The sequence below is a fragment of the Ovis canadensis genome, chromosome 2, assembly GCF_042477335.2.
Source record: "Ovis canadensis isolate MfBH-ARS-UI-01 breed Bighorn chromosome 2, ARS-UI_OviCan_v2, whole genome shotgun sequence".
Taxonomy (NCBI): Eukaryota; Metazoa; Chordata; class Mammalia; order Artiodactyla; family Bovidae; genus Ovis; species Ovis canadensis.
In genome coordinates, this window is record NC_091246.1 from 63,783,856 (window position 1) to 63,810,959 (window position 27,104).

Consider the following 27,104-nt stretch of genomic DNA (forward strand, 5'->3'; position numbering starts at 1 on the left):
CCCACTCCAGTATTCTGGCCTGGAGAATTCCATGGACTATACAGTCCATGGAGTCACAAAGAGTCACACTGACTGAACAACTTTCACATTATACTTACAACTCTACATAAATAAGAAGTTGGGGAAAAAATGAATCAAACTATTTAAAACATTGGAAAGTGGTATTTTATTGTAAAATAAATGTTACTCTACTGCTTCCCTAAACAAGTTTAAAAATCTTAGAAAGAATCAAAATTATTTATGAGTATCTTACTGCCTGTGCCGTGGTCAATAATTGAAATAAAATAACACCCTAGAAATTACTCAACTAACCCAAAGATGGGCAGTTACAAAAGAAAGACAGAACAGATGGGAAAAATAGAAAACAACTACCAAGAAAGGAGACTTAAATTCAAACATTTCAATAATCACATTAAAAATAAACTGTTTAACATCCTAGTTAAAAGATCTAAATATGTTTATGAGAAATAACCTTTAAATATAAGGATACAGATGATAGTATACATTATGTTAAAGTATGGAAAAGGCTATACCAAGCAAACACTAATCATAAAAAGCTGACTTTAATTTATAGTGATAACTGACATTCTAAAAATAATGAGTATAATTATCAGAGAGAATAAAAGACAATTCATAATGATAAAAGAATCAATTTATAAAGAAGACATGAAAATCTTAAAAGTTTCTGCATCTGATTGGGGACTTTCAGAATTCATGAAGCAAAAACATAATAAAAATGAATTAGAAATATCCACAATTATACTTGGAGAATTCAACACTTATCTAATAATTAATGGAACAAACAAGAAAATTGAAATAAATAAGCCTAAATATCCATTCAATCTATTTGATCTAATTGGCATTTATTGAACACAATGCCCATCAACAGCAGAATACACAAGTGCACAGGAAACTCACTAAGATAAACTGTATGCAGGGCCATAAAATACATCTCAATTTATGTTTTTAATGTGGCTCATATGGAGTATTTTGATTATAACAGTATTAAACTAGGAACTGGCAATAGAAAAATACCTGTAAAAATAATAACTATTTGAAATGTAAATAGCACAATTCTAAATACTGTTGCTGTTCAGTCACTCAGTCATGTCTGACTGTGCAACCTCATGGACACAGCACACCAGGCTTCCCTGTCCACCATCTCCCGGGTTTGCTCAAACTCTTGTCTGTGGAGTCAGTTATGCTATCCAACCATCACTTCTTCTAATGTCCTCTTCTCCTCCTGCCTTCAATCTTTCCCAGCCTCAGGATCTTTTCCAATGTGTCAGCTCTTCCCATCAGGTGGCCAAAGTATTGGAGCTTCAACTTCAGCATAAATCCTTCCAATAGTTTGTCATCATTGTTTCTCGGCAGGAAAGCTATGACAAACATAGAGTGTGTTGAAAAGCAGAGACATTACTCTGCCAACAAAGGTCTGTATAGTCGAGGCTATGGTTTTCCCGTTGGTCACGTAGCCTAGTGAGAGCTGGACCGTAAAGAAGGCAGGGTGCCAAAGAATTGATGCCTTCAAACTGTGGTGCTGGAGAAGATTCCTGAGAGTCCCTAGGACAACAAGGAAATCAAACCAATCTTAAGGCAAACCAACCCTGAATATTCATTGGAAGGACTGATGCTGAAGTTGAAGCTCCAATACTTTGGCTACCTAATGCTAAGAGCCGACTCATTGGAAAAGACCCTGATGCTGAGACAGTTTGAGGGCTGGAAGAAAGGGGGGTACAGAGCATGAGATGGTTGGATGGCACCATTGACTCAGTGGACGTGAGTTTGAGCAAACTCTGGGAGATAGTGAAGGACAGGGAAGGCTAGCATTCTGCAGTCTATAGAGTCACCAAGAGTCAGACACAACTTAGCAACTGAAGAACAACAGTATCTCATAATCTTTGATCTCTCATATTTTCGATCTACTTGAATCAGCCTCTTCCAGGCTTTGAGACACTTGTCACCTTTGAGACACTGATAAAACTGAGAAGCCTTACTATAAGCAACTAAGCAGTGTTTTGCCTGCCTCTCCTTGTTCCCCATTTTCTAACTAACTAGACTTTACTCAATTTTCTTTAGAAAGTTAACAGCATGTGACCTAAGAAAATATTTAGCTGAGGTTTGGAACTTACTTATATATGATATTTTTCAACTATGGGCTGGCTTGTTTTACTTGCAAAAGGAAAAGTCTTTTATGAATGATCCTAAAATGTGTAAGCATATTTTCAAGGGAACTGGAAATTGTGTGAGCCATTCTTGCTGTTTAGGTAGATGAAATCATATTTATATCTTTAGAATGTGTGTTATTTTCCCAGCTGCTCAGAAAAATATATGATTTAAAGACATTTAATTAACACTTATTTCTTTGGTCAACTCACTATGGGGACAAGGACCCAATTTTTGAGATAAAAATAATCTATTGAAGAAATATGTTTCTTTGAATAACACCTTTAATGCAGTGCTTCTAAGAAACATAGATTTTTTTTTTAAACTGCTAAGCTATAGAGTCTTAGAAAAAGAATTTATAGTGGAAATGCTGACACAACTTTAGCTCTTGTATGGTGGTGTGAACTTGCCGCTATAATAATTAAGCAATTAGGCATGACAGAAAGTGTGAGTTTCCTGAGATAATCACACCCCTGGGGCATTCCCAGTCATGATCCAAAGATAAGTGTTTTTAATCTCCCAAGAGTGTGATTATCAGATGATAACCACACCCTCTGGAGAAGACTTATGACTCATAACAAGTCTTTACTATAAGGGAAAAAAATGATTATGCTGCTATATGCAGATGAAGCTAGCCATGGAGACTGCAATGTGTTTGCCACAATTTAATTAAGAATTGCAAAATGTACACCACTTTAATGGTATTGAGCATTGATCCCAGGTATTGAGCATTGATCATTTATTTTTTCACTGTTATAAAATATAGAGATAAGAAAGGCTCCCCACTTCTTAATTTCAGAAAGAAATGAATGATTGATTAAATGAGTCAGCAAGATCATATTGCCAAGCCTATCTGCTGACTAGGTCTTATCAAGTGTATCCTAAGACAGAGTCTCTCATTATCCAGATTACTCACTTTGAGTAACTTGGTCACTTTAGAATAATCAACGTCTTTATATTAATTAAGAGTATTTTGTATCTTAGCCTCCATTCACTGTTCATTCATTCATTCATTTCATTCAGGAAGCACACAGGAACCAACTATGCTAAAGCTATAAAAAGCTAAAGACCTGTGTTCTGATTATGGTATTGTTGTTGTTTAGTTGCTTTAGCATGTTTGGTTGACATGCTAGTCATGTCCAACTATTTGTGACCCCATGGACTATAGCCTGCCAGGCTCCTCTGTCAGTCGGATTTCCTAAGCAAGAATGCGAGAGTGGATTGCCATTTCCCTTTCTAGGGGATCTTCGTGATCCAGGGATCAAACTTGCATATTCTGCATTGGCAGGCGGATTCTTTATCACTAAGCCACCTAGAATTATGGAGTTATGTCATATTATTTCTGATTTATGTCAAATTTATGTCATATTTCTGAATTTTGTTATATAATTCTGATTATGGAATGCAGTCATATAAATTATTAATGAAGAAAGTGCCAATATAGTGGTGACTAAAATGTGCTAAGAGAGCAAAGAAGAAAGTCAGTCATCTAGCTGGAGAAGAATAAGGCTTCATTGAGAGAAAATATTTGATATAAATTAAAATTACAGTAGCTATTACATATTGAACATTTACTGTATTATCAGACATCATGTGATAATTTTACTTTCATAACTCATTTTAAACTTCACAATAGCTGTGTTGAGATAGACAGTATTTTGCTCCTGTTAGAGATGTAGAAACTAATTCTCAGAATGGCTATGTGTCAAGCTCAAGGTCAGACAACTAGTTGATATATTAGAACTATAAAAATGGGATTGGCTCTAGAACGTGTAGTAGGAACCAGTAGACTCTATTGCAAAATGTAGCTGTATCCCTGTTTATTTGAGTCCATGTGAGGTGAAGCATTCAAGGAAGAGGCAGTCAGCAGTGTGAAATAGGGAGACTCATAAGGGCACAACATAATCCTTAAACATTCTCTGCAGCTACAGTCTAGGAGATGCATGGGTCGAGAGAGTGATAGAAGAGGCTGGAAAATTCAAGTTTGCATTTAATTGGGTCCAAGCCACAGAAGAGCTTCAATGCTTTGCTAAGCAGTTTGCAAGATTGTCCTGAATGACCCGGCCTCATTGATTTCAAGATCAGTCAGATGGGTCAGCATACAGTAAGGATTCCTTCTCTCACTTTTAGCTACCAAAGTCAGAAACATTTCCTAGGAATGCCTATGGTTAAGAAAACCATTATAAAAGAGATATGAGTCAGATAGGTTCAATATTTGTCATTTGTAAAATTAATTTCCAATTGTAGTTTTGCAAAGCCCATCTTTGCAAATTTGGACATCTTAAAACTTTCAAACTTGGCATTGGGAAGACAAAATTAACCTTAATTTGAAAACTAAACATAATGGGCACCGTACATTCAGGATATGGAAACTGCTGCTTTAGAACCTAATTATCATAAAAACCCTGTGAGAACCAGGCTTGGAGGCATGTGGAGAACTATGGAAATAAGCACAGAAAAAAATTATATAAATAAACAAGAACTGATATTCGCAAAGCACCAAAGTCTCTGAGATATAAAGCTGTATAACACAAGGAATCCTTCTGTGAGGAGTTTGTGATCTGTTTGCGAGACAAAGCAGAAACAAATTTCTGGCAAAAGAGCGATAAGTGATATAGTTTTATCTCATTAACTTTTCCTTAGAGTTTAGATGGAAGCCTACTGGTTGGCTTTTGAAGTAATCGAAATTTTATAGTGAATGGAGGAGAAATCTTTTATTTGATCTCTAACATGGACCTTCACTTACTATAACTTGGATAGCACTATATTTTGAATCAATCAGGCATGATTTTAATTCTGCTTCACACCTATCCCCTGTTTGAATTGTTATCCATTTTTTGACTTCTGAATTTCACTTTTCATTATGTAAAATATAGTCAGTAGTTTCCAAATCACAAGATGGCTGAGAACATATGAAACAGTGTATCGTATTTAGTTTAGTGGCCAGCGCATGAGACGCCGTCATGAAACATAGCTATAATGATGACGATCATAATGACAAGTTATGCCACGGTTAGGGCTTCCCTCGTGGCCCAGATGGTAAAGAATCTGCCTGCAATGCAGGAGACCCAGGTTCAATCCCTGGTTTGGGAAGGTTCCCTGGAGAAGGGAATAGCAACCCACCCCAGTATTCTTGTCTGTAGAATTCCATGGACAGAGGAAACTGGTAGGCTACAATCCACGGGGTCAAAAAGAGTGGGACACGACTGAGCAACTCACATTTTCTCTTTCATGTGACAGTTACTGTGGTGAATTAAAGAGGAATGAGAAATAATCACTCTTCTGAATTTGGTAATAGTTTCCCACTGCTTCTGGTTCATAGGTGCTTCAGTATCCTTTGTTGTTCTGTTCACATGTTAACAAATAGTCCCCTTGTTAATTGCTTAATTAAGTACTTTAGAATATGGCTTCTATTCTTTGCTGGGACTCTGATAATATACTCCCTAATATGGTTTAATATAAAGTGTACCTTAAAAACTATAGTGTTCTTGATTGCTTATATTTACTAAGACTGCCACTTTAGGATGATATGTGATATTTACCCTGGGAAGTTTGTTTCCCTCTCATACTTATGTGGCCTACAAGAGATTGTCTATTCCCTGGCTATCAGATTCCACCAATGGTCCTAAGTAAGCTGAATGGATGAGGTTCTTCATGGGTGCTTCAAATACTATTCAGGTTGGCAAAAGCAACTCCAAGGACATGTCTTGATTCTCCTTCATTGGGCCTTTCTTCTCCATCTGTGGAAATGGACATTAGAGTTAACATTTTGAAGGAGAGACATTGCATCAGATCTTAACCCTACCACTGTCCCCATGGCAAATTCCTGAAAAACATCAGCTCTCCTTATTAAGTGAAATCTGCCCACAATTATTCTCTGCTCTTTGTCTGCTACTTGTGTTTCTTCAGTGCTTTCTCAATTAAATGCCCCTGAAAAGAAGATATGACAAGGCCCACTGATGGTTTACCTTAAAGGAAACATTTTAGAAGATCTAGTAAATTAATATATATGAGCTCTTGGAGTTCTGGGAGCTCTTGAAGTCACTGGGAATCACTTTAACAGATAAGTTTTTGGAAAGACAGTGTAAAGCATGTGCAAGTCATGAGCAAGTTACTTACCAGTCTGCAATGTGGTTTCAGTTCAGGTCAGTGGCTCAGTCATGTCTGAGTCTTCAGCACCCCATGGACTGCAGCATGCCAGGCTTCACTTTCCATCGCCAACTCCCAGAGTTTACTCAAACTCATGTCCATTGAGTCGGTGATGCCATCCAACCATCTCATCCTCTGTCGTCCCCTTCTCCTCTTGCCCTCAATCTTTTCCAGCATCAGGGTCTTTTCAAATGAGTCAGCTCTTTGCATTAGGTTGCCAAAGTATTGGAGTTTCAGCTTCTGCATCAGTCATTCCAATGAATATTCAGGACTGATTTCATTTAGGATTGACTGGTTTGATCTTCTTGCAGGCCAAGAGACTCTCAAGAGTCTTCTCTAACAGCACAGTTCCAAAGCATCAGTTCTTCGGTGCTCAGCTTTCTTTATGATCCATCTCTCACATTCGTACATGACTACTGGAAAAACCATACTTTTAGACGAAGCTTTGTTGGCAAAGTAATGTCTCTGCTTTTTAATATGCTGTCTAGGTTGGTCATAGCTTTTCTTCCAAGGCATAAGCATCTTTTAATTTCATGGCTGCAGTCACCATCTGCAGTGATTTTGGAGCCCCCCAAAATATAGTCTTGCACTGTTTCAATTATTTCCCCATCTATTTGCCCTGAAGTGATTGGACCAGATGCCATGATCTTATTTTTCTGAATGTGGTTTACTACTGTGTAAAATGGAAAAACTACCTAATTTATAGGGTTTCTGAGAGATTAAACAGAAAAACAAATAAAGGACATATCAACATGTTGGCCCTGGATGTTCAACAATTTAGAGCTGCTATTATTATGATTATAGTTTCAACGATATAGTATTTCATTAATCTTTCACAGGGAATATTCTTGGGTGTATCTTAATTAAACTGTTGCTGTTTCAATCATTGAGTTGAAGTGAGGAAGGCTAGTTCCAGTTTGTATCGGTTGCTAGCTTTAAATGAGTCCTTGGAATATGTTACTCATTCTTTTAAGAACTTTATTTTTATTATCTCATCCACTGATTAAAAAAAAATGTTTCAGATAGGTTGCCTTATTCTAATTTTATACATAAGGAAACAGACACAAAGAGGTTAAGTGATTTACCTGTGTTCATGTGGTTAGTAAGAAGAGAGGTGGGATTTGACCACAGGCAGGCTTACTCCAGAGCTTAAGTTCTTAAAAAGTCACATTTCTACTTTCTAAGACCTCAGCAGACCTTTTGAGAAACAGGAGTTGATATCCTGCCCAAGAACAATGGACACAGGAGTCAAAATTACTAAATTGAGGGATTTCCCTGGTAGCTCAGTGGAGAAGAATCCTCCTGCCCATTTAAGAGACATGGCCTCCGTCCCTGGCGTGGGTAGACCCCACTTGCCAGAGCAACTGAACCCACGCACTGCAACTACTGAGCCTGTGCTCTAGAGCCTGGGAGCAGCAACTGCTGAGCCCACATGCCACAACTGCTGAGCCCGTGCTCCACAAGAACAGAAGCCACCACAATGAGAAGCCTTTGCACCACAACTAGAGGTAGCCCCTGCCTTCTGCAACTAGAGAAAAGCCCATAGCAATGAAGACCTAGCACAGCTGGGTCTAAAATAAATAAATACATAGATAGAATTATTTAAAAGTTACTAAATTGAAAAAATATGGCTATTTAAAATTTTTTCTAGAATATTCCAGAGGAAAACATTGATTACTATTTAATTACTGTTCTTGGGTAAATAGACACCATTATGTAGTAGCTGTTAACTAAATACTTCAGTTCAGTTCAGTTGCTCAGTCATGTCCAACTCTTTGCCACCCCATGAACCACAGCACTCCAGGCCTCTTTGTCCATCACCAACTCCTGGAGTCCACCCAAACCCATGTCCACTGAGTCGGTGATGCCATCCAACCATGTCATCCTCTGTCATCCCCTTCTCCTTCTGCCCTCAATCTTTCCCATCATTAGGGTCTTTTCAAATGAGTCAGTTCTTCACGTAATGTGGCCAAAGTATTGGAGTTTCAGCCTCAACATCAGTTCTTCCAACCAACAGCCAGGACTGGTCTCCTTTAGGATGGACTGGTTGGATCTCCTTGCAATGCAAGGGACTCTCAAGAATCTTCTCCAACACCACAGTTCAAAAGCATCAATTCTTTGGTGCTCAGCTTTCTTTATAGTCCAACTCTCACATCCATACATGACCACTGGAAAAACCATAGCTTCGACTAGATGGGTCTTTGTTGGCAAAGTAATGTCTCTGCTTTTTAACATGCTATCTAGGTTGATCATAACTTTCCTTCCAAGGAGTAAGCATCTTTTAATTTCATGGCTGCAGTCACCATCTGCAGTGATTTTGGAGCCCCGCAAAATAAAGTCAACCACTGTTTCCCCATCTATTTGCCATGAAGTGATGGGACCAGATGCCATGATCTTCATTTTCTGAATGTTGAGCTTTAAGCCACCTTTTTCACTCTCCTCTTTCACTTTCATCCAGAGGCTCTTTAGTTCTTCTTCACTTTCTGCCACAAAGGTGGTGTCATCTGCATATCTGAGGTTATTGATATTTCACCTGGCAATCTTGATTCTAGCTTGTGCTTCTTCCAGCCCAGCGTTTCTCATGATGTACTCTGCATATAAGTCAAATAAGCAGGGTGACAATATACAGCCTTGACGTACTCTTTTTCCTATTTGGAACCAGTCTGTTGTTCCATGTCCAGTTCTAAATGTTGCTCCCTGCTGCTTTCTTTAGTACAAAGCACATGATAAGAAAACTATTCTTTTTTTCAGATATGATATTGGGAAATATGAGAAATAGTGTACATTCAAAGGAATTTCAAATTTCTTCAAATTGCTTAATTAAAGATGAAATTTTTATTATCTATTTAATAATAAGGAAGTGTGATTGGAGGGTGGAAAAAGACAAATATTTTGTTGAAGATTATGGAATACGATGTTGCAAATACTTTCAATCTATTGTCTTTTTTAATTCACCCAGATATGGAATAAATGCATGCATTAGACTGCAATTTCTCACACTTAGAAATACACTAATACTGAAAAGAGAGAGAGAGAATTAAGGAAGTCTAAAAAACACATGGGAGCAGTCATGTCCAACTTTTCGCGATCCAATGGACTGGACCCTATCAGGTCTCTCTGTCCGTGGAATTTTCCAAGCAAGAATACCGGAGGGGGATGCCATGACCTTCTCCATGGGATCTTCCTGACCCAGGGATCAAACCTGGGTCTCCTACACTGCAGGCAGATTCCTTACCATCTGAGCCACCTGGGAAGCCACAAAAAATATATGGGTTAAATGTCATAGTTATTTTCCCTCGATACACAAATACACTTTGTTTTGTTTTTATTTTAAATTCAGTGGATAAAAATAGAGAATGACTGAATTAGAAAAAGCTATAAAAGGAATATTTTTGGGTATTTAAACAGTATAAATGAATTGATCATGAGAGAGTGAATCCCAGAGATTGGGGGAAAGGAGCCTAGGAAGTGACCACTAATGGGAGCAACGTTTCTTTTTGGAGTGAGGAAAGTATTCTGGAATTAGATAATGCTGATGGTTGCATAACCCTATACATAGTCTAAAAATATATTAAATTGTACAGTTTAAAATGGTAAACTTTGTGTAAAAGAATGTGAATTGTATCTCAAGTTTTAAAATAATGCCAAAAAAAACTATTCCTTTCAAGCCCTTAAATGTGAAAGGCAGGACAAGTCACAGGAAGAAAATTATCAAGAGAAAAGCTGAAAATCTAGGCCTCAGGGAAGAGGAACCAGGGATACCCTCAGGAAAATGTGTCCTAAGAAGAAATGGAGGGCTTTATGCAAAGAATTACCATGGACATAGCTCAGATCCAATCACTTCTCTTTCTTGTGTCATTCTGCTTAAGAATTATTTTCTTGGATAAAATTTATTTGACCATCATTTAGTTCTAGAAGGTAGAAAATAATCTACACTGACAGTCCCATTTTAATTGTATGCAATGGAAGAGTCATTTGCCAAAGAACTCTTACCAAATGAATAAATTTACTTAGAAACAAGAAACAGATCATCCAAAATAACCAATGTCACCCAGAACCACCAGTCTTCAGATGTTATAGTTCTACAGAACTTGCCAGTACAGGATAGAAGTTAAGAGCTAACCTATTTATATTCAAATTTTGACTCCTTCTTCTATGAGCCATGTCATCTTGGATAAATTATTAAACTTCTTTTTGCTTCAGTTTCTTCATTTGTGAAATCAGGGGTAATAATATGGCTTATCTCTTAGGATTGAAATATAGCCCAATATCAGATACCCAGTAAGGAATTTATACTTTTTATTGGAAGAAAAGTTATGACCAACCTAGATAGTATATTCAAAAGCAGAGACATTACTTTGCCGACTAAGGTCTGTCTAGTCAAGGCTATGGTTTTTCCTGTGATCATGTATGGATGTGAGAGCTGGACTGTGAAGAAGGCTGAGCGCCAAAGAATTGATGCTTTTGAACTGTGGTGTTGGAGAAGACTCTTGAGAGTCCCTTGGACTGCAAGGAGATCCAACCAGTCCATTCTGAAGGAGATCAACCCTGGGATTTCTTTGGAAGGAATGATGCTAAAGCTGAAGCTCCAGTACTTTAGACACCTCACGCAAAGAGTTGACTCATTGGAAAAGACTCTGATGCTGGGAGGGATTGGGGGCAGGAGGAGAAGGGGACGACAGAGGATGAGATGGCTGGATGGCATCACGAACTCGATGGATGTGAGTCTGAGTGAACTCTGGGAGATGGTGATAGACAGGGAGGCCTGGTGTGCTGCAGTTCATGGGGTCGCACAGAGTCGGACATGACTGAGCGACTGAACTGAACTGAACTGAATTGCTGTATAAATAATATACACTATGCACATAAATCTATCCATTACAAAGGACCTATTTAAATGTTTAGAAGATTGTGGAGTAGCAATTTCATGTCAGTAGATGATAATAAAACAGAGCAATATAATTGCATTTATCTTAAAAGTAGTAATTTTGCCCTAAATCAGATTGCACTTCTCAATTTATGAAAATTAGCCAACATTTCTTGTCACTCCATGGAGAAGTAATATTTAAAATTATTCTCTTTTCTTCCCTTTGGAGAAAGGCCATAACTAAATTCAACATATTTACCTTTTTATTTATTTTGTGAGCTGAAGTTGATGATAGTCCAGAAGGCAAAATTTATAGCATCTGCATTTCCACAATCATTTATATCCCAAAGAATGTCACACATATATGTATTATGCATTATAAGATTTAGTTGGGACTTATTAGCCTAGCAACAATAGAAATCCATAATTTCACTAGATTCATTCATCATTCCTGGCCTTTTAACAATAAACTCAGCAGAATGGGTTGTCATATAGGAGTCAATTTCAAATAAGCATGATCAAATAAGCAAGACAAAAGTAAGCTAAACACAGTAGAGGCCTGTATTTTTTCAGTAAATTTATTCTGTTGACTTACTATTTTTAAGTTCAATGGAATCTTTACTTCTGTTCTTGAGAACACAGTCTCCCTTGGTGGCTTCCAAATTCTTAGTCACAGCTAAAGGTTGTGAGTGCTCTTGCTGAAACAAAATCTATCACCTAGCTCTAGATTTGGAGAATGAATAAAAATATGGCCATATCCACTTTTTCTGCCTCCCCACCACTGTACCCACAGAGATAATCAGCACCTCCAGCTAATGTTTCCTCCCATTCAGAAAGGCAGCATTTGGAGGAGATGCATGGAGTGGCTTTAACTGAGCTACTTGCAACAGTCAGGGTTCAAGTAGTGAAACAGAATCACTATGAATATTCTAGAGTAGGGAATTTATTATAAAATTTGGGTCTTATACAAAAGAAAATTAAAAAGTCTACAAACCAGCCTGTGCCTGGGAAATGAAATGAAATAGAATAAATCCATGGAGAGAAATAGGTCTTCCCAAACACTTACACAAAAATAAACCCTCAATCATTGAAAAACTTGACATGTATTCCAAAATTAAAGGTTAATTTTAAAATAGAATCTAGTAGCTCTAAATAATAATAATAATTGAAAGAATCGCTTAAAAAGTTATAACTAGGTGGTGATTAAAATTCAAATCTGAATATTCTTTCTAAGTTTTGCCACTAAGAATAAATTTGGCAAATGCAATTTTTCCAAGTCTTCACTAGGTTATAAGTACAGATGGAGAAATGCGATGGTGATAGGACTCTCGCTCTTGATAACATCCTCCCATATCACTCATGCAGTCCTCCACGAGGTCTGATGTTCTTCAATAGACTCGTGGTTATACACAAGGCTTCCACCAGGTGCTGCTGTGTCTGTGACACTTGTACACTGGACTTTGTTGTGTCTGACTAGTACTGACCTTCTTCCCCCAAGCATCTGGGGAGATTGCCACATCCGATGGATTCCCCCAGCTTCTTTCCAGACGACCTGAAAGAAGCCATGGAAAACATCAGGTGCTCTAAAGAGAAGTAGGAAAATCCTCCTCACTCCTATTTTGTCTTTAAGAGTAGTTCTCAAGCAGGGATAACTGTTTTCATAGTTCCTTGTAAAAACTTGTCTTTCTGCTCATGTCTGTAGTTCTCTTTCCATACTGCTCAGATATCAGAAAAAGCGGACAGACTTGGGAACAGACCACATGAGGCCGCTTCATTCCATACTCCTGGCACTCACTTTGCTAACAATGCTTATTTTCTGAAGCAGCACAATCCACTAAGAGGGGAATGTGAGTTACAGATGTAGTTTGAAATTTTAGTTTTTAAACTGTTCACGTCAGGTCAGGTCAAGTCGCTCAATTGTGTCCAACTCTTTGCGACCCTATGGACTGTTCACTTTTCCCTAAAAATATAAGAGGAACAGATGAAATTAGTTTTAGTAATACATTTTATTTAATCCATTAAATCCAAAGTATTGTTTTAACATTTAAAATATAAAAATTATTAATGATATGTTTTACATATTTCTTTAACTAAATCTTTGAAATCAGTGTCTATTTTATACTTTCAGCGCATCTCAGTTTGGACCAGCCACATTTCAAATGCTCACTAGCCACACAAGACTACTTAAACCATATTGGACAATGTAGTTCTAAAGAGCCAGAAATCTCATTCCGCCTTAGGTAGATGCTAAAAAAAATATTGTTTTACCATCAAAACTATGAATTACATAGGTTGAAATAGTTGAACAGTTTCTTGGAAAGTAAAAGTAAATAATTATCTCACTGTAACTTTTATTCATTAAATAGATTCTCACTCATACTATCATCTTTGATATCTATAATTAACATTAATACATTAAATTCAAGGTTCCAGATTCATAAGAGAGATATACATTTAGCTGTAAGAAGTAACTGGTTCCCTTGGTGATTTTCTTTGAAGAGTAGAATTTAAAGTTCTTCCTACTCAAAATTTCTCAATAAATATGTCAAAAATGACAATATCTACTAGTGTTAAAACAGTATTTCTTGAGAACTTGCTCCATTGACCAATCTCAAATGTGGATACCTAAGTTATATTTTTAGACACTTATAATTTGCTCTGTATGAGCTTATCCATCTATTTAAATTCCCAATGTTATGACTAGTAAGAACAAGTTTTTTTCCTTGAAAAAGCTTCATAGATAAAAAAGAATTATAAATTCAGTGAAGCAGTGAAGTCTTTAAAGGCACACTTTCAGCACCACTTTACAACTGTCTTTGTTGTCAGTAGGTCATGCTGAACCTTAATGATTTGTTGTCTTCCTATGCTTCTATATAAGTTACAGATGGTGGAGTGAAGAGAAGGTGTCAATTCAAAGACAGAATTTCAGACTCTTCAGACAAGAAGTGATTCTTAAAGTGACTTATATTTGGCTTTTTATCCCTCGTTCATTTCATTTAAGGAGGATGAAATCCCTGCCCTTAGCCATTTAGCACTTGTTCAGAGCATTATGTGGAAGAATTTGTGGAAAGCAGCAGAGATGCCTCCTCTGGCCGTATGATCTGAACCTTACAATTCAATCCAAAGAAATAAGCATCCAGAGTAGTTTCATTCATTTCCTACTCATACATGGTTTACTTGCATCATGCAAAAAAAAAAAAAAAAAATGGAAGACTTACACTGCCAGCTCTCTCTGCACTAAAGAGCAGAATATTTGCAACTTTGCAGATGATTTTAACAGTCGCTAAATAGCAGGAAAGAGTGCTTACTTCAGCAGAAGATGCGAACACAAAAGCTGGGTACCTTTGCCAGCGTGCACCTGGGTGGTCAAGACATTGGCCAGTAATTACCAGCCAGTTCAAGAGAATGAATTCTAAATGAGAGCATGAAAAGGCCAAGGCCTTAGGGATTGAATTTTCAGACACGATTAACATAAATCAAAGGTTTAGCTTGGCCCAGAATATAGGAGGAGACATATTTCAAGCTTTTTCTGTGTAAACTTCAAAATACCTGCAAAAACACTTGGCTGGATTTCTTCCCAGACTACAGCTGTAGTCTGCTATTATTGATATGGTTAATAATAACAACAGTAATATTTTCCATAGTACCTTTCTCCCGAAGTCTTTAGGACATCAGACAAGAGCTCCCGAATACTATAAATAACATTTACCTGATAAGCATGGCAAAATGTCAAATTAGGGAATAAGAATAAGATATTAGCTTTTGATAGGAAACAAGGCAGAAAGAGATATTGTAGAACAAAGCAAAATAGAAACAGCAAAAGGAGATATTATCTGCAGATCGCAAGTAAGCATATCAAACAAGTTCACATTTCTTTGGCCAAGATTTTCTGGAAAAATGTGGGCATGTTATGTGTTAGTTGTATTTGAAATCCACCACAGAAGACTTTTCAGATTTAAAAGAGGTAACTGCTTTTATTTCCTCTTACAAGCTCAAAACTAGGCCAAGTACTGAAGACACTATAACCATAAGGTAACCTGGGAAGGAATTGAGTCCTAGAACTTTTCACATGAAGATGAAACAGAGGTCTAAAGAAAGATAAAACAGATGGAAAGACAACATTTCTCTGAAGAAAGTCATTGCAGCTTGTATTAAGTGGTGTTTGCCTCAGTCATGTGAGATTGGCTATTGAGATGCTACCTGCTTTTGTCCTTTTCTTTTTACACTTACAAGGTTTATTCTGTGACAGATAACATTTCAGCCACTCAGTTCAGCCACTCAGTTGTGTCCGACTCTTTGTGACCCCATGGATTGCAGAAGGCCAGGCTTCCCTGTCCGTCACCAGCTCCCAGAATTTACTCAAACTCAGTCCATCAAGTTGATGATGTCATCCAACCGTCTCATCCTCTGTCACCCCCTTCTCCTGCCTTCAATCTTTCCCAGCATCAAGGTCTTTTCTAATGAGTCAGTTCTTTGCATCATGTGGCCAAAATATTGGAGCTTCAGCTTCAGCATAAGTCCTTCCAAAGAATATTCAGGACTGATTTCCTTTAGGATTGACTGGTTGTATCTCCTTGCAGTCCAAGGGACTCTCAAGAGTCTTCTCCAACACCACAGTTCAAAAGCATCAATTCTTTGATGCTCAGCTTTCTTTATAGTCCAACTCTCACATCCATACATGACTACTGGAATAATAGATGTCATTTATTGGGTGACTACTCAATGACAAGCAATTTTCTAAGTACTTTAGATAGGTTATTAATTTAGTATCACAGCCTCATGGGATAAGTGGCATATAAGTACCCAGCCCAATTTTCAGAAGAGAAAACTCAGGTACTGAGTTACCCAACACCACATGGCTAGAAAGTTGTACAATTAGAGCTTAAGTCTAAACAGTCTGACTCCAGGGTGTATTTTTAAATACTATACTATATTGATTAAAATGTTAATGGGGTTTCCAGGTACTGAGGAACTGATAGTTTGCTGTAGGCTTTTATGATGCTGCATTAGGGGAAACAAGTTAAAACAGTCTATGTTAGTCTCTATCTCAAAGAAATAAAACTCCATCTACTATCAAGACCAAGTGACATCCCACTTTTTTTCTTCTGCATATAACCTTTGCCAATGTTTCCTCTTTTTTTTCCATCAACCTTGAATCCTGCTTCACATCACAGTGTGTCTACATTCATATGAACTCTTGATGCTATTCAGTTGTATTGAGTCATATTAGGTGTTAATGGTAAACTGAACATATGATACTTCTTAAAAAATAAAACAATAATTCCTAAAATCAAGTAGAAATCATATGTAATAACATGTAAAATAATGTAAAGTCTTATGAGAAATACCTGTATTGGGATTTTATGCACTGACATCAAATAAGAACATAATTCAAATAAGGTTTGCCCAAGTACTGGCATCATTTGACCCAGCTTACATCAGCTTATTTTCACATCCTAAACTGTCTTATTGTTGAACTAAAATAATTATCATGTAAGAGATAAGAAAAGTCTAATAGAAGTTTGGAACTCCCACAATCAATACTGGTTGCCATAAAGTCCCACTGGGGAACAATGAAAAATGTACTTGCTATATTTCTAACAATAGGTCAGGTTATTGCCATGGCATTTCTGACTAATGCAGGTACTTCTGAATTGTGCATTGAAATATATGCTGTTCTTTCTGTAGGGCAGTTGTTTTTGTTTCTCTGGTTTTCTTCAATGTTATTTGGGAAGAATAGGAATTAAAATTAACAGCCTGTAGCCTATGTTTTGATTTCCTTTTTCTAGGTAAGCTTCTTCATTAACAATAATTTAAATGATTGTACTGCCTTCTTACTGTATCAAGATTTTCTGTTTGGTCCAACTATATAGAAATATAAGAAATCAAGGACAGGAAAAGTTGGGGTAATTAAATATCTTTCCAAATTTATTTAAAGCTACCTAGAAGTTGTGATTAAATATTACCAAAGAGAATGTTAGTATGTGTCTGTCTACATCATGAAAATATTAAATACAAAACTTTGGAGGTTGACTCTTGTCTCCTTCAGAAATACTACCATCCAAAAAGAATAGATTAATGATTCAATAAATAGCTTGAAAAAGTTTTTACTTTTCTTTAGACATTGTGGAGTCAGTAAAGGGTTGGAGAGTTTGGGTCATAAGTTAATTTTGGAAAATTCACTTTGGTGGAAGATGGATTGCAAAAGTCTCACAACATGGTGACAAGTTACGAGTTGGTTGTACTAGTCCAGGCATTCTCAGTGGGGGTGATTGTGCCCCGCCGAGCATAGTTATCAGCATCTAGAGACAATTTTGATTCTCACAACTGCCAGTGGGGGATGCTTCTAGCATCTATTGGGTAGAGGACTGAGATGTTTCCAAACATATTACAATGCATAAGACAGCCTGCCAACAGCAAGGAATTTTTTAGCCCAAAATGTCAATACTATTGAAGTTGAGAAATTCTATATTAGTCTATGCAAAAAATAATAAGAGTTTGATCCCAAAACGTGAAATGTGCAAACAGAAATATTGTTAAAATATATAATCAGTCAAGCTTAATGACTAATTAACTGTTAGTGAGAGAAAGTAAGTGGTCTTTTAATGGATACTGGAGGCTTTCCATGTGGTGTTAGTGATAAAGAACCTGCCTGCCAGTGCAGAAGACGTAAACACCTGAGTTTGATCCCTGGGTATGAAAGATCTCTGGAGAATCCCCATGGACATAGGAACCTGGCAGGCTATAGTCCATAGGGTCACACAGGGTTGGGCATGACTGAAACAACATAGCACATATGCACATAATGGATATTAGACATGCATTATCGAGGCTGTGTGGGTAAATGGTATTTCCATGCAAAAGAACAAGAAAATTTAGTATCAGAAGCAGTCTCAGTAGTAAGAGGTAGGTTGGAAACAGCACACTGAATTTGATGTGCTTGTGAGAGTTAAATTTACAAGTCTATCAGAATAGAAGTCTATTCAGAAGATACAGATTTGTAAGATATCAACAGATGGCAGTCAGAGTTGTGGGAATAGATAAGATGCCAATGAGAAGGGGCATGGGAATGGAAAGATGAAAACATTGAAGAAGGGTGGAATGGGAAGGCATGTTTAGACACTGAGAAGACATAGTTGGAGATCTGGAAGGAGGACATATTCAGTTAGTATAGCTCTGCTAACCAGGAATAGCTTCAACTTTAAGCATCTATGTTCTTCCTAAGTCCTTTTATTATTAATAATTATTAACCACACAGGAATTCCTTTTATGTGAAAGGAAGAAGGTGAGGAATGTAGAATTGTTATTAGATGGACATTTAAAATTGAATATTCCAGAGAAATGAATGTGAAAATCCTTTAATAAATGAAAACACTTGCTACCAAAACTTCAGCAACAACTTCTAGCTGGCAGTAAAATTTTTAGAGTAATTATAATTTGGAATTCAGACTTGATAAAGTTTCATGATTGAATGTTAGGTTTTAGTAACTTTTTAAAGAGCCAGTCCTGTTTTTAAATGCTAACTTATTCTCTCTAAGAGAAATCTCCATAAATTATTGCATAAAAGATATAGAGTCTGATAGAGTATTCAAATACTATTCTGTAACTCTGACTCAAAATTAATTTTCCAGTTGCTTTAGCAAAATAGTCAGGAAGTAATTAAGAATGTGACAACGTATCTTGAATTAACATATCTTAAAATAATATCATAGCAAAAGATTGATTTCAACCAGTAAGAAATAAGTGTAAGGTGTATTCAACTTCTGTCACAGACAGTCTCTATTTCTTAGCAACATCGATTTTACCTAAATTTATTCTCCAGTAAGTCATATGATGATATTTATTAACCAAAAATAGGTTAGCATTATTATATATTACTCATATTTTAAAAAGAATGAGCATCAAATTTGTTATTTTAAGCATCACACCTGTTACACATATTCTGTACCCACACTCTTATTTCCAAATTCTGAAACATGAGTTTAAACAACTGAGTTTTATCCTTAGTGGTAACAGCAGAAAATAACCAATGTCAAAGTACAATAATCAGTACATTAATTAATCAAGTACATTAATTCAGATGACCATTATATCTACTACTGTGGGCAAGAATCACTTAGAATAAATGGAATAGCCATCATAGTCAAAAAGAGTCTGAAATGCAATACTTGGATACAGTCTCAAAAATGATGGAATGATCTCTGTTCATTTCCAAGGCAAACCGTCATTTAATACCACAGTAATCCAAGTCTATGTCACAACCACTAATGCCAAAAAGGCTGAAATTGAACAGTTCTATGAAGACTTACATGACCTTCTAGAACTAACATCAAATAAAGATGTCTTTTTCATCATAGGGGACTGGAATGCAAAAGTAGGGAGTCAAAAGATAGCTGGAGTAACAGGCAAGTTTGATCTTGGAGTACAAAATGAACCAAGGCAAAGGCTAATAGAGTTTTGCCAAGAAAATGAACTAGTCATAGCAAACACCCTCTTCCAACAACACAAGAAACAACTCTAGACATGACATCACCAAATGGTCAACACCAAAATCAGATTGATTATATTCTTTGCAGCCAAAGATGGAGAAGCTCTATACAGTCAGTAAAAATAAGACTGGGAGCTGACTAGGGCTCAGATCATGAAATCCTTATTGCAAAGTTTGACTTAAATTGAAGAAAGTAGGAGAAACCATTAGACCACTTCGGTATGACCTAAATCAAATCACTTATGATTATACAGTGGAAGTGACAAACAGACTCAAGGGATTAGATTTATAGAGTGCATGAAGAATATGGATGGAGGTTCATGATATTGTATAGGAGGCAGTGATCAAGACCATCCCCAAAAAAGAAATGCAAAAACGCAAAATGGTTGTCTGAGGAGGCCTTACAAATAACTTAGAAAAGAAGAGAAGCAAAAGCCAAAGGAGAAAAGGAAAGATATACCCATTTGAATGTAGAGTTCCAAAGAATAGCAAGGAGAGAAAAGAAAGTCTTCCTCAGTGATAAGTGCAAAGAAATAGAGGAAAACAATAGAATGGGAAAGACTAATTTTCTCTTGAAGAAAATTAGAGATAACAAGGGAACTTTTCATGCAAAGATGGGCACAATACAGGACAGAAATGGTATCAGCCTAACCGAAGCAGAAGATGTTAAGATGAGGTGACAAGAATACATAGAACTATACAAAAAGAGATCTTCATGACCCAGATAATCACGATGGTGTGATCACTCACCTACAGCCAGACATCCTGGAGTGCAAGGTCAAGTGGGCCTTAAGAAGCATCACTTGGAACAAAGCTAGTGGAGGTGATGAAATTCTAGCTGCACTATTTCAAATCCTAAAAGATAATGCTGTGAAAGTGCTGCACTCAATATGCCAGCAAATTTGGAAAACTCAGTAGTGGCCAAAGGACTGGAAAAGGTCAATTTTTATTCCAATCCCAAAGAAAGGCAATGCCAAAGATTGCTCAAATTACCACACAATTGCACTGATCTCACATGCTAGCAAAGTAATACTCAAAGTTCTCCAAGCAAGTCTTCAACAGTACGTAAACAGAGAACTTCTAGATGTTCAAGCTGGATTTAGAAAGGGCAGAGGAACCAGAGACCAAATTGCCAACATCTACTGGGTCATTGAAAAAGCCAGAGAGTTCCAGAAAAACATATACTTCTGCTTTATTGACTATGCCAAAGGCTTTGACTGTGTGGATAACAGCAAACTGTGGAATATTCTTAAAGAGATGGGATTACCAGACCTTACCTGCCTCCTGAGAAATCTGTATGCAGGTCAAGAAGCAATAGTTAGATATGGACATAGAACAACAGACTGGTTCCAAATTGGGAAAAGAGCACATCAAGGCCATATATTGTCACCTTGTTTATTTAATTTATATCCAGAGTACATATTGTGAAATGCTGGGATGGATGAAGCACTAGCTGGAATCAGGACTGCTAGGAGAAATATCAATAACTTCAGAAATGCAGATAATACCACTCTTATGGCAGAAAGCAAAAATGAACTAAAGAGCCTCTTGATGAAAGTGAAAGAGGAGAGTGAAAAAAAAGGCTTAAAACTTGACATTCAGAAAATGAAAATCATGGCATCCAGTCCCATCACTTCATGGCAAATAGATGGGGAAACAATGAAAATAGTGACAGACTTTATTTTCTTGGACTCCAAATCATTGCAGATGGTGTCTGCAACCATGAAATTAAAAGATGCTTGCTCCTTGGAAGAAAAGCTATGACCAACCTCAGTTCAGTTCAGCTCAGTACAGTCACTCAGTCATGTCCAACACTTTGCGACCCCATGGACTGCAACACGCCAGGCCTCCCTGTGCATCACCAACTTCTAGAGCTTATGCAAACTCATGTCCATTGAATTGGTGATGCCATCCAATCATCTCATCCTCTGTCGTCCCCTTCTCCTCTGGTCCTCAATCTTTCCCAGCATCAGGGTCTTTTCAAATGAGTAAGCTCTTCACATCAGGTGGCCACAATATTGGAGCTTCAGCTTCAATGTCAGTCCTTCCGATGAATGCTCGGGACTGATCTCCTGTAGGATGGACTGGCTGGGTCTCCTCACAGTCCAAGGAACTCTCAAGAGTCTTCTCCAACACCACAGATCAAAAGCATCAATTCTTCAGCAATCAACTTTCTTTATAGTCCAACTCTCACATCCATACATGACTGCTGGAAAAACCAGAGCCTTGACTAGACTGACCTTTGTTGACAAAGTATTGTCTCTGCTTTTTAATATGCTGTCTAGGTTGGTCATAACTTTTCTTCCAAGGAGTAAGGATCTTTTAATTTCATGGCAGCAGTAACCATCTGCAGGTGATTTGGTATCCCCCCAAAATAAAATCTCTCACTGTTTCCATTGTTTCTCTGTCTATCTGCCATGAAGTGATGGGACTGGATGCCATGATCCTAGTTTTCTGAATGTTGAGCTTTAAGCCAAATCTTTCACTCTCCTCTTTCACTTTCATCAAGAGGCTCTTTAGTTCCTCTTTACTTTCTGCCACTTTCTGACACCTTTCTGGTGGTGTCATCTGCATATCTGAGGTTATTGATATTTCTCCCAGCAATCTTGATTCCAGCTTGTGTTTCATCCAACTCAGCATTTCTCATGATGTACTCTGCTAGACAACATATTAAAAAGTAGATAGATTACTTTGCCAACAAAATTCTATCTAATCAAAGCTATGGTTTTACCAGCAGTCATGTGTGGATGTGAGAGTTGGACCATAAAGAAAGCTGAGCACCAAAGAATTGATTCTTTTTAAGTGTGGTGCTGGAAAAGACTCTTGAGAGTCTCTTGGACTGTGAGAAGATCAAACTAGTCAATCCTAAAGGAAATCAGTCCTGAATATTCATAGGAAGGACTGATGCTGAAGCTGACACCCCAATACTTTGGCCACCTGATGTGAAAAACTGACTCATTGGAAAATCCCCTGATGCTGGGAAAGACTGAGGGCAAGAGGAGAAGTGGTTGACAGAGGAAGAAATGATTGGATGGCATTGTCGACACAATAGAAATGAATTTGAGCAAACTCTAGGAGATAGTGAAGGACAGGGAAACTTGGTATTCTGCAGTCCATGAGGCCATAAAGAGTTGGACATGACTGAGTGAAAGAATGACAGCAATAATAAACTAGTTAATACTCACAAAATACCTAGATAAGTTCTACCTGAGTTTTTTCTCTTATTATTCTCAGTTTGAAAAATAAGACTGGCCCAGAGAAGAGTTGACTCATTGGAAAAGACTCTGATGCTGGGAGGGATTGGGGGCAGGAGAAGGGGACGACAGAGGATGAGATGGCTGGATGGCATCACTGACTCGATGGACGTGAGTCTGAGTGAACTCCGAGAGTTGGTGATGGACAGGGAGGCCTGGCGTGCTGCGATTCATGGGGTTGCAAAGATTCGGACACAACTGAGTGACTGAACTGAACTGAACTGAACTGAAGAGACTAAAACAGCCATGCATGAAGGCAACAAAGTAGGAAATAAAGAGAAAACTAAGAGAGAAGAACACCAACAGAGAATGTAATGGGAGCTTAATAATGTTATTCGAAGTCACTTTCATGGAAATCTCTAAAGTTATTTTAAAATGTCTGTAACAAATCTGCTTTTTCTTCCCAAAGATTTATACCAAGGTTTGGAATAATAGAGAACACTCAATATTTCTCCTCACAATTGTTTCTCCTATGAGAACTTATATACTGAAGTGTGGCATTCTGTATAGTTTCTCCTTTCTGAGCCACTTATCTGGAAATACAACAAACTTGATATTAGCATTGACTTCTTTGGATGGTTATGAGGTCAGCAGTTTATGATATAGTAAAGAAATATTTATATTTATGCAGTCAAAGTCTCTTTCTCTCTCTCCTTCTACCATCTGGTATATATGGGTGATATTTAGGAAGATTTGACAATGAAACTATCTCCCACAAGGAAATTTTTTCAATATATGAATACTTTGCACAAAATATAGACTTCCCTGGTGGCTCAGATGGTAAAGCGTCTGCCTACAATGCAGGAGACCCGGGTTCAATCCCTGGGCTAGGAAGATCTCCTGGAGAAGGCAATGGCAACCCACTCCAGTATTCTTGCCTGGAAAATCCCATGGATGGAGGAGCCTAGTAGGCTACAATCTATGGGGTCACAAAGACTTGGACATGACTAAGCGACTTCAATTCACTTTGCACAAAAGAGAACTATAAAGTCAACTACAAAGAGAGATAATTATCTTGCATAAAAGGAAATGTCATTTAAGTTACCTGTAAGCATCCTTCAAGTAGATGAAATTCTATGGAGAATTCTATAGATTCTGTAGAGAACAGTGAGTCTGGTGCTCACTGGGGCCATTCCATATATTTTGAAAATCAGCTATGATCTGTGACAGGCAGATTAAGAACAGTCATCTTAAAATCAACTCAAATAAATTCTATTTCAGAAATTCAAAGAGGGAATATTCTGAAATGGAGTCTTTGAGGAATTATTCATAATAGCAAAAATTTCAAACAAATCTCTAATAAAGAGGGAATGGCTAGGTAAAGTATGGATGGTTAATCATAACATTATTTCTAAAATGTCATATTACAAAATAGTTTGTATATATATATATATATGTATGATTTCTGTATTATTACTTCACTTATGTAGAATTAATCTTTTAAAAAGAAAATAAATAAATTAAAGCTATTAAAGCATAGATGGTGCTAGTGGTAAAGAATCTACCTGACAATACAGGAGACCCAAGAAATGTGATTCTATCCTTGGGTCGGGAAGATCCCCTGGAGAAGGAAATGGCAACCCACTCCAGTATTCTTGCCTAGAAAATTCCATGGAAGAGGAGCCTGGTGAGCTACAGCCCATGGGGTCTCAAAGAGTCAGACCCTACTGGCCACGCGTGCGCGCGCACACACACACACACACACACACACACACACACCCTCCAGGGGAAAATATCATGGAGAATTTTCATAATCAAACAATAAAGACAAATAGAAGTTCATCACAAATCATCTGTTTAAGATGGCAAAGTGTTCAAAAACAAGTTAATTGAAAGTGTTCTCATTTTTTTCATCTCATTGATAAGTTTGTGAATTGTGGAGTCATTTTATAAGTGTCCACACTTGCAGGGCATACTTGACTTTTTTTAAAAGTTTTTTTCTTTTATTTTCCCCTTTGGTCTTTTCTGTTTTATTTGATCCTAAATTCATGATTACAAACAACTATTCAATTTCCTACTTTCAGTGACATATTTAAAAATGTTTTTTTCAAAAAATAATTTCTAAATGATATTTTCTGTCTCAGTGGATTTTGTATACATCTGAATAACGTTAACTACAATTTTGCATTTAATCTGCTTTGATTCTCTTTTAGAAAGTTCTTTTTTGCTTCAATATCCACATTTTAATGAATATTTTATATACAATAAGACACAAAGTAGACATTTTGTTCTCTATTTTTAACTAATTATTTTGTGAGGCGATTAGTAACACTTGTTTTTTACCAAGATATATTTTGAACAGGTGTTATAGATTAACTTATTAAGAGATACTTTTAAAATTCATTTAAAATATTTTCTGCACTATCCACATTTTTATGATGAATACCCATTAACGTAACAAAACTTTGTTTAAAAATAAAGTGAGGTCAGTGAAAAGAAAACTCATTGCAATAGATACGAGCCAGTAAGACTCCCTACTAAAAAAGATTTGCTATTGAAACTACACTTAAAATTTTCTTATTATTAGATTAAGACAGTATGGAAGATTTGTTACAGAGAAAGAACTGCTTTTCTTTTCCTTCAGTACCAATATTTTTTCTTAAGAATCAAGGAATTTCCACTCTCATCCAAGGGAATTACAGGGATTGGATATACCCTCCCATCTGGAATTAAAATAAAAAACCAAACAAAATAAATGAAACTACGGTGTTTAAACAAGGCAGATCAGGCAGTCAACTATGGTGGTCTCTAAGATATGGGACACAAAGGAGGTTAGCTCCACAGTTACACAAATTTACTGTCCTGAGAGAGTTTCCTGGCTGCAGCAAAGGGACAAAAAACTCTGAGTTGAGAAGATGGAGCTGGCATTTCAGGGAGGCTGGAGCTGCTAGGATTTGCAGGACAGATACTTGAGAAAGTTGCAGAGAGAGAGTCGCAGAGATCTACAGAGGGTGCCTCTGGAGTCTTGAGCTGAGGACTGAGCAGTGCTCAGGGACAGACTGAAATGTAGATGGATATATGAAAAATAGTTTTTGAAAACTTCAACTAAATCATCAAAAGATGAAAACTATAACATCTGAAATGAAAAATACACTGGATGAGAACAGCAGTTTACATATTGCAGGGGGGAAAGGTGAATTAACATATCATTGGACACTATCCAAAATGAAAAACAGAATAACAATTACAGAAAAGAATAATAAACGAGTGTCTGTGAGCTGTGGGATCATGTCAAATAGCCTAATGTATGTGTAATTAGTCTCCAAGGAAGGGTAGGTCAAGGAGACTGAAAACAGATTTGAACTATAGCCATTATTCAATGGCCCAAAATCTGGAAAAAAGAATTTTTGATATATTCTCTTTTTTCAGCCCCAGAATTTCCACTTTGTCCTGTTTTATATCTTCTACATCTCTTCACATTATATTTATTGTATTTAATTCTTGAACATGTTTATAATAGGTAGTTTTAAATTGCTGCTGCTAATTTTATTATCTCCATCATTTATGTCTGTTTTTTTTTTATTTTTCTCCTAGTAATGGTCATGTTCTTTTTGCCTCTTTGCAGCCTTATTAATATTTCACTGGACTCTAGACACTGTAATATTATATTATTGCATGTCATGTATGTGTTGCTTTCTTTCAAAGAATATTAACATTTCTTTGGGAAGTAGTTAATTTGGATCAGCCTAATATTTTACTTTGTGGTGGGTGGTTGCTTTGGTGTATCTTTACTCTAGAACTACTTTCTTTCTTTTCTTAATTTTTTAATCATTTATTTATTTATTTAGGCTGCACTGGGCTGTGCTGGGTCTTCCTTGTTGCATGCTGAGTTTTTTAGCTGCAGTGAATGGGGGCCACTTTCTAGTTGCACTGTGCAGGATTCTCATTGCCATGGCTTCTCTTGTTGTAGAGCATAGGCTCTAGAGTATTTGGGCTTCAGCAGCTGTGGTTCCCCAGATCTAGAGCACAGAACCAATAGTTGTGACACACGGCCTCAGTTGCTCCGTGGCATGCGGGATCCTCCCAGACCAGGGATCGAACTTGTGTCTCCTGCATTGGTGACAGATTCTTTACCACTGAGCCATCAGGGAAGCCCCTTTATCAATTTTTATTGGAGTATAATTGGAGAGCACCAAAGAATTGATGCTTTCGAACCACGGTGCTGGAGAAGACTCTTGAA

The 27,104-nt window shown here is 37.1% G+C and overlaps 1 non-coding gene and 1 pseudogene across 1 annotated transcript; one reads left to right on the top strand and one right to left on the bottom strand.

Moving 5' to 3' along the window:
* The window catches only part of LOC138432358 (S-phase kinase-associated protein 2 pseudogene), a 176,998-nt pseudogene that overhangs the window by 53,482 nt on the left and 96,412 nt on the right, over positions 1-27,104 (bottom strand).
* On the top strand, positions 23,687-23,759 carry TRNAC-ACA (transfer RNA cysteine (anticodon ACA)). Its single transcript has one exon. It is a non-coding gene; the product is annotated as a tRNA-Cys (tRNA).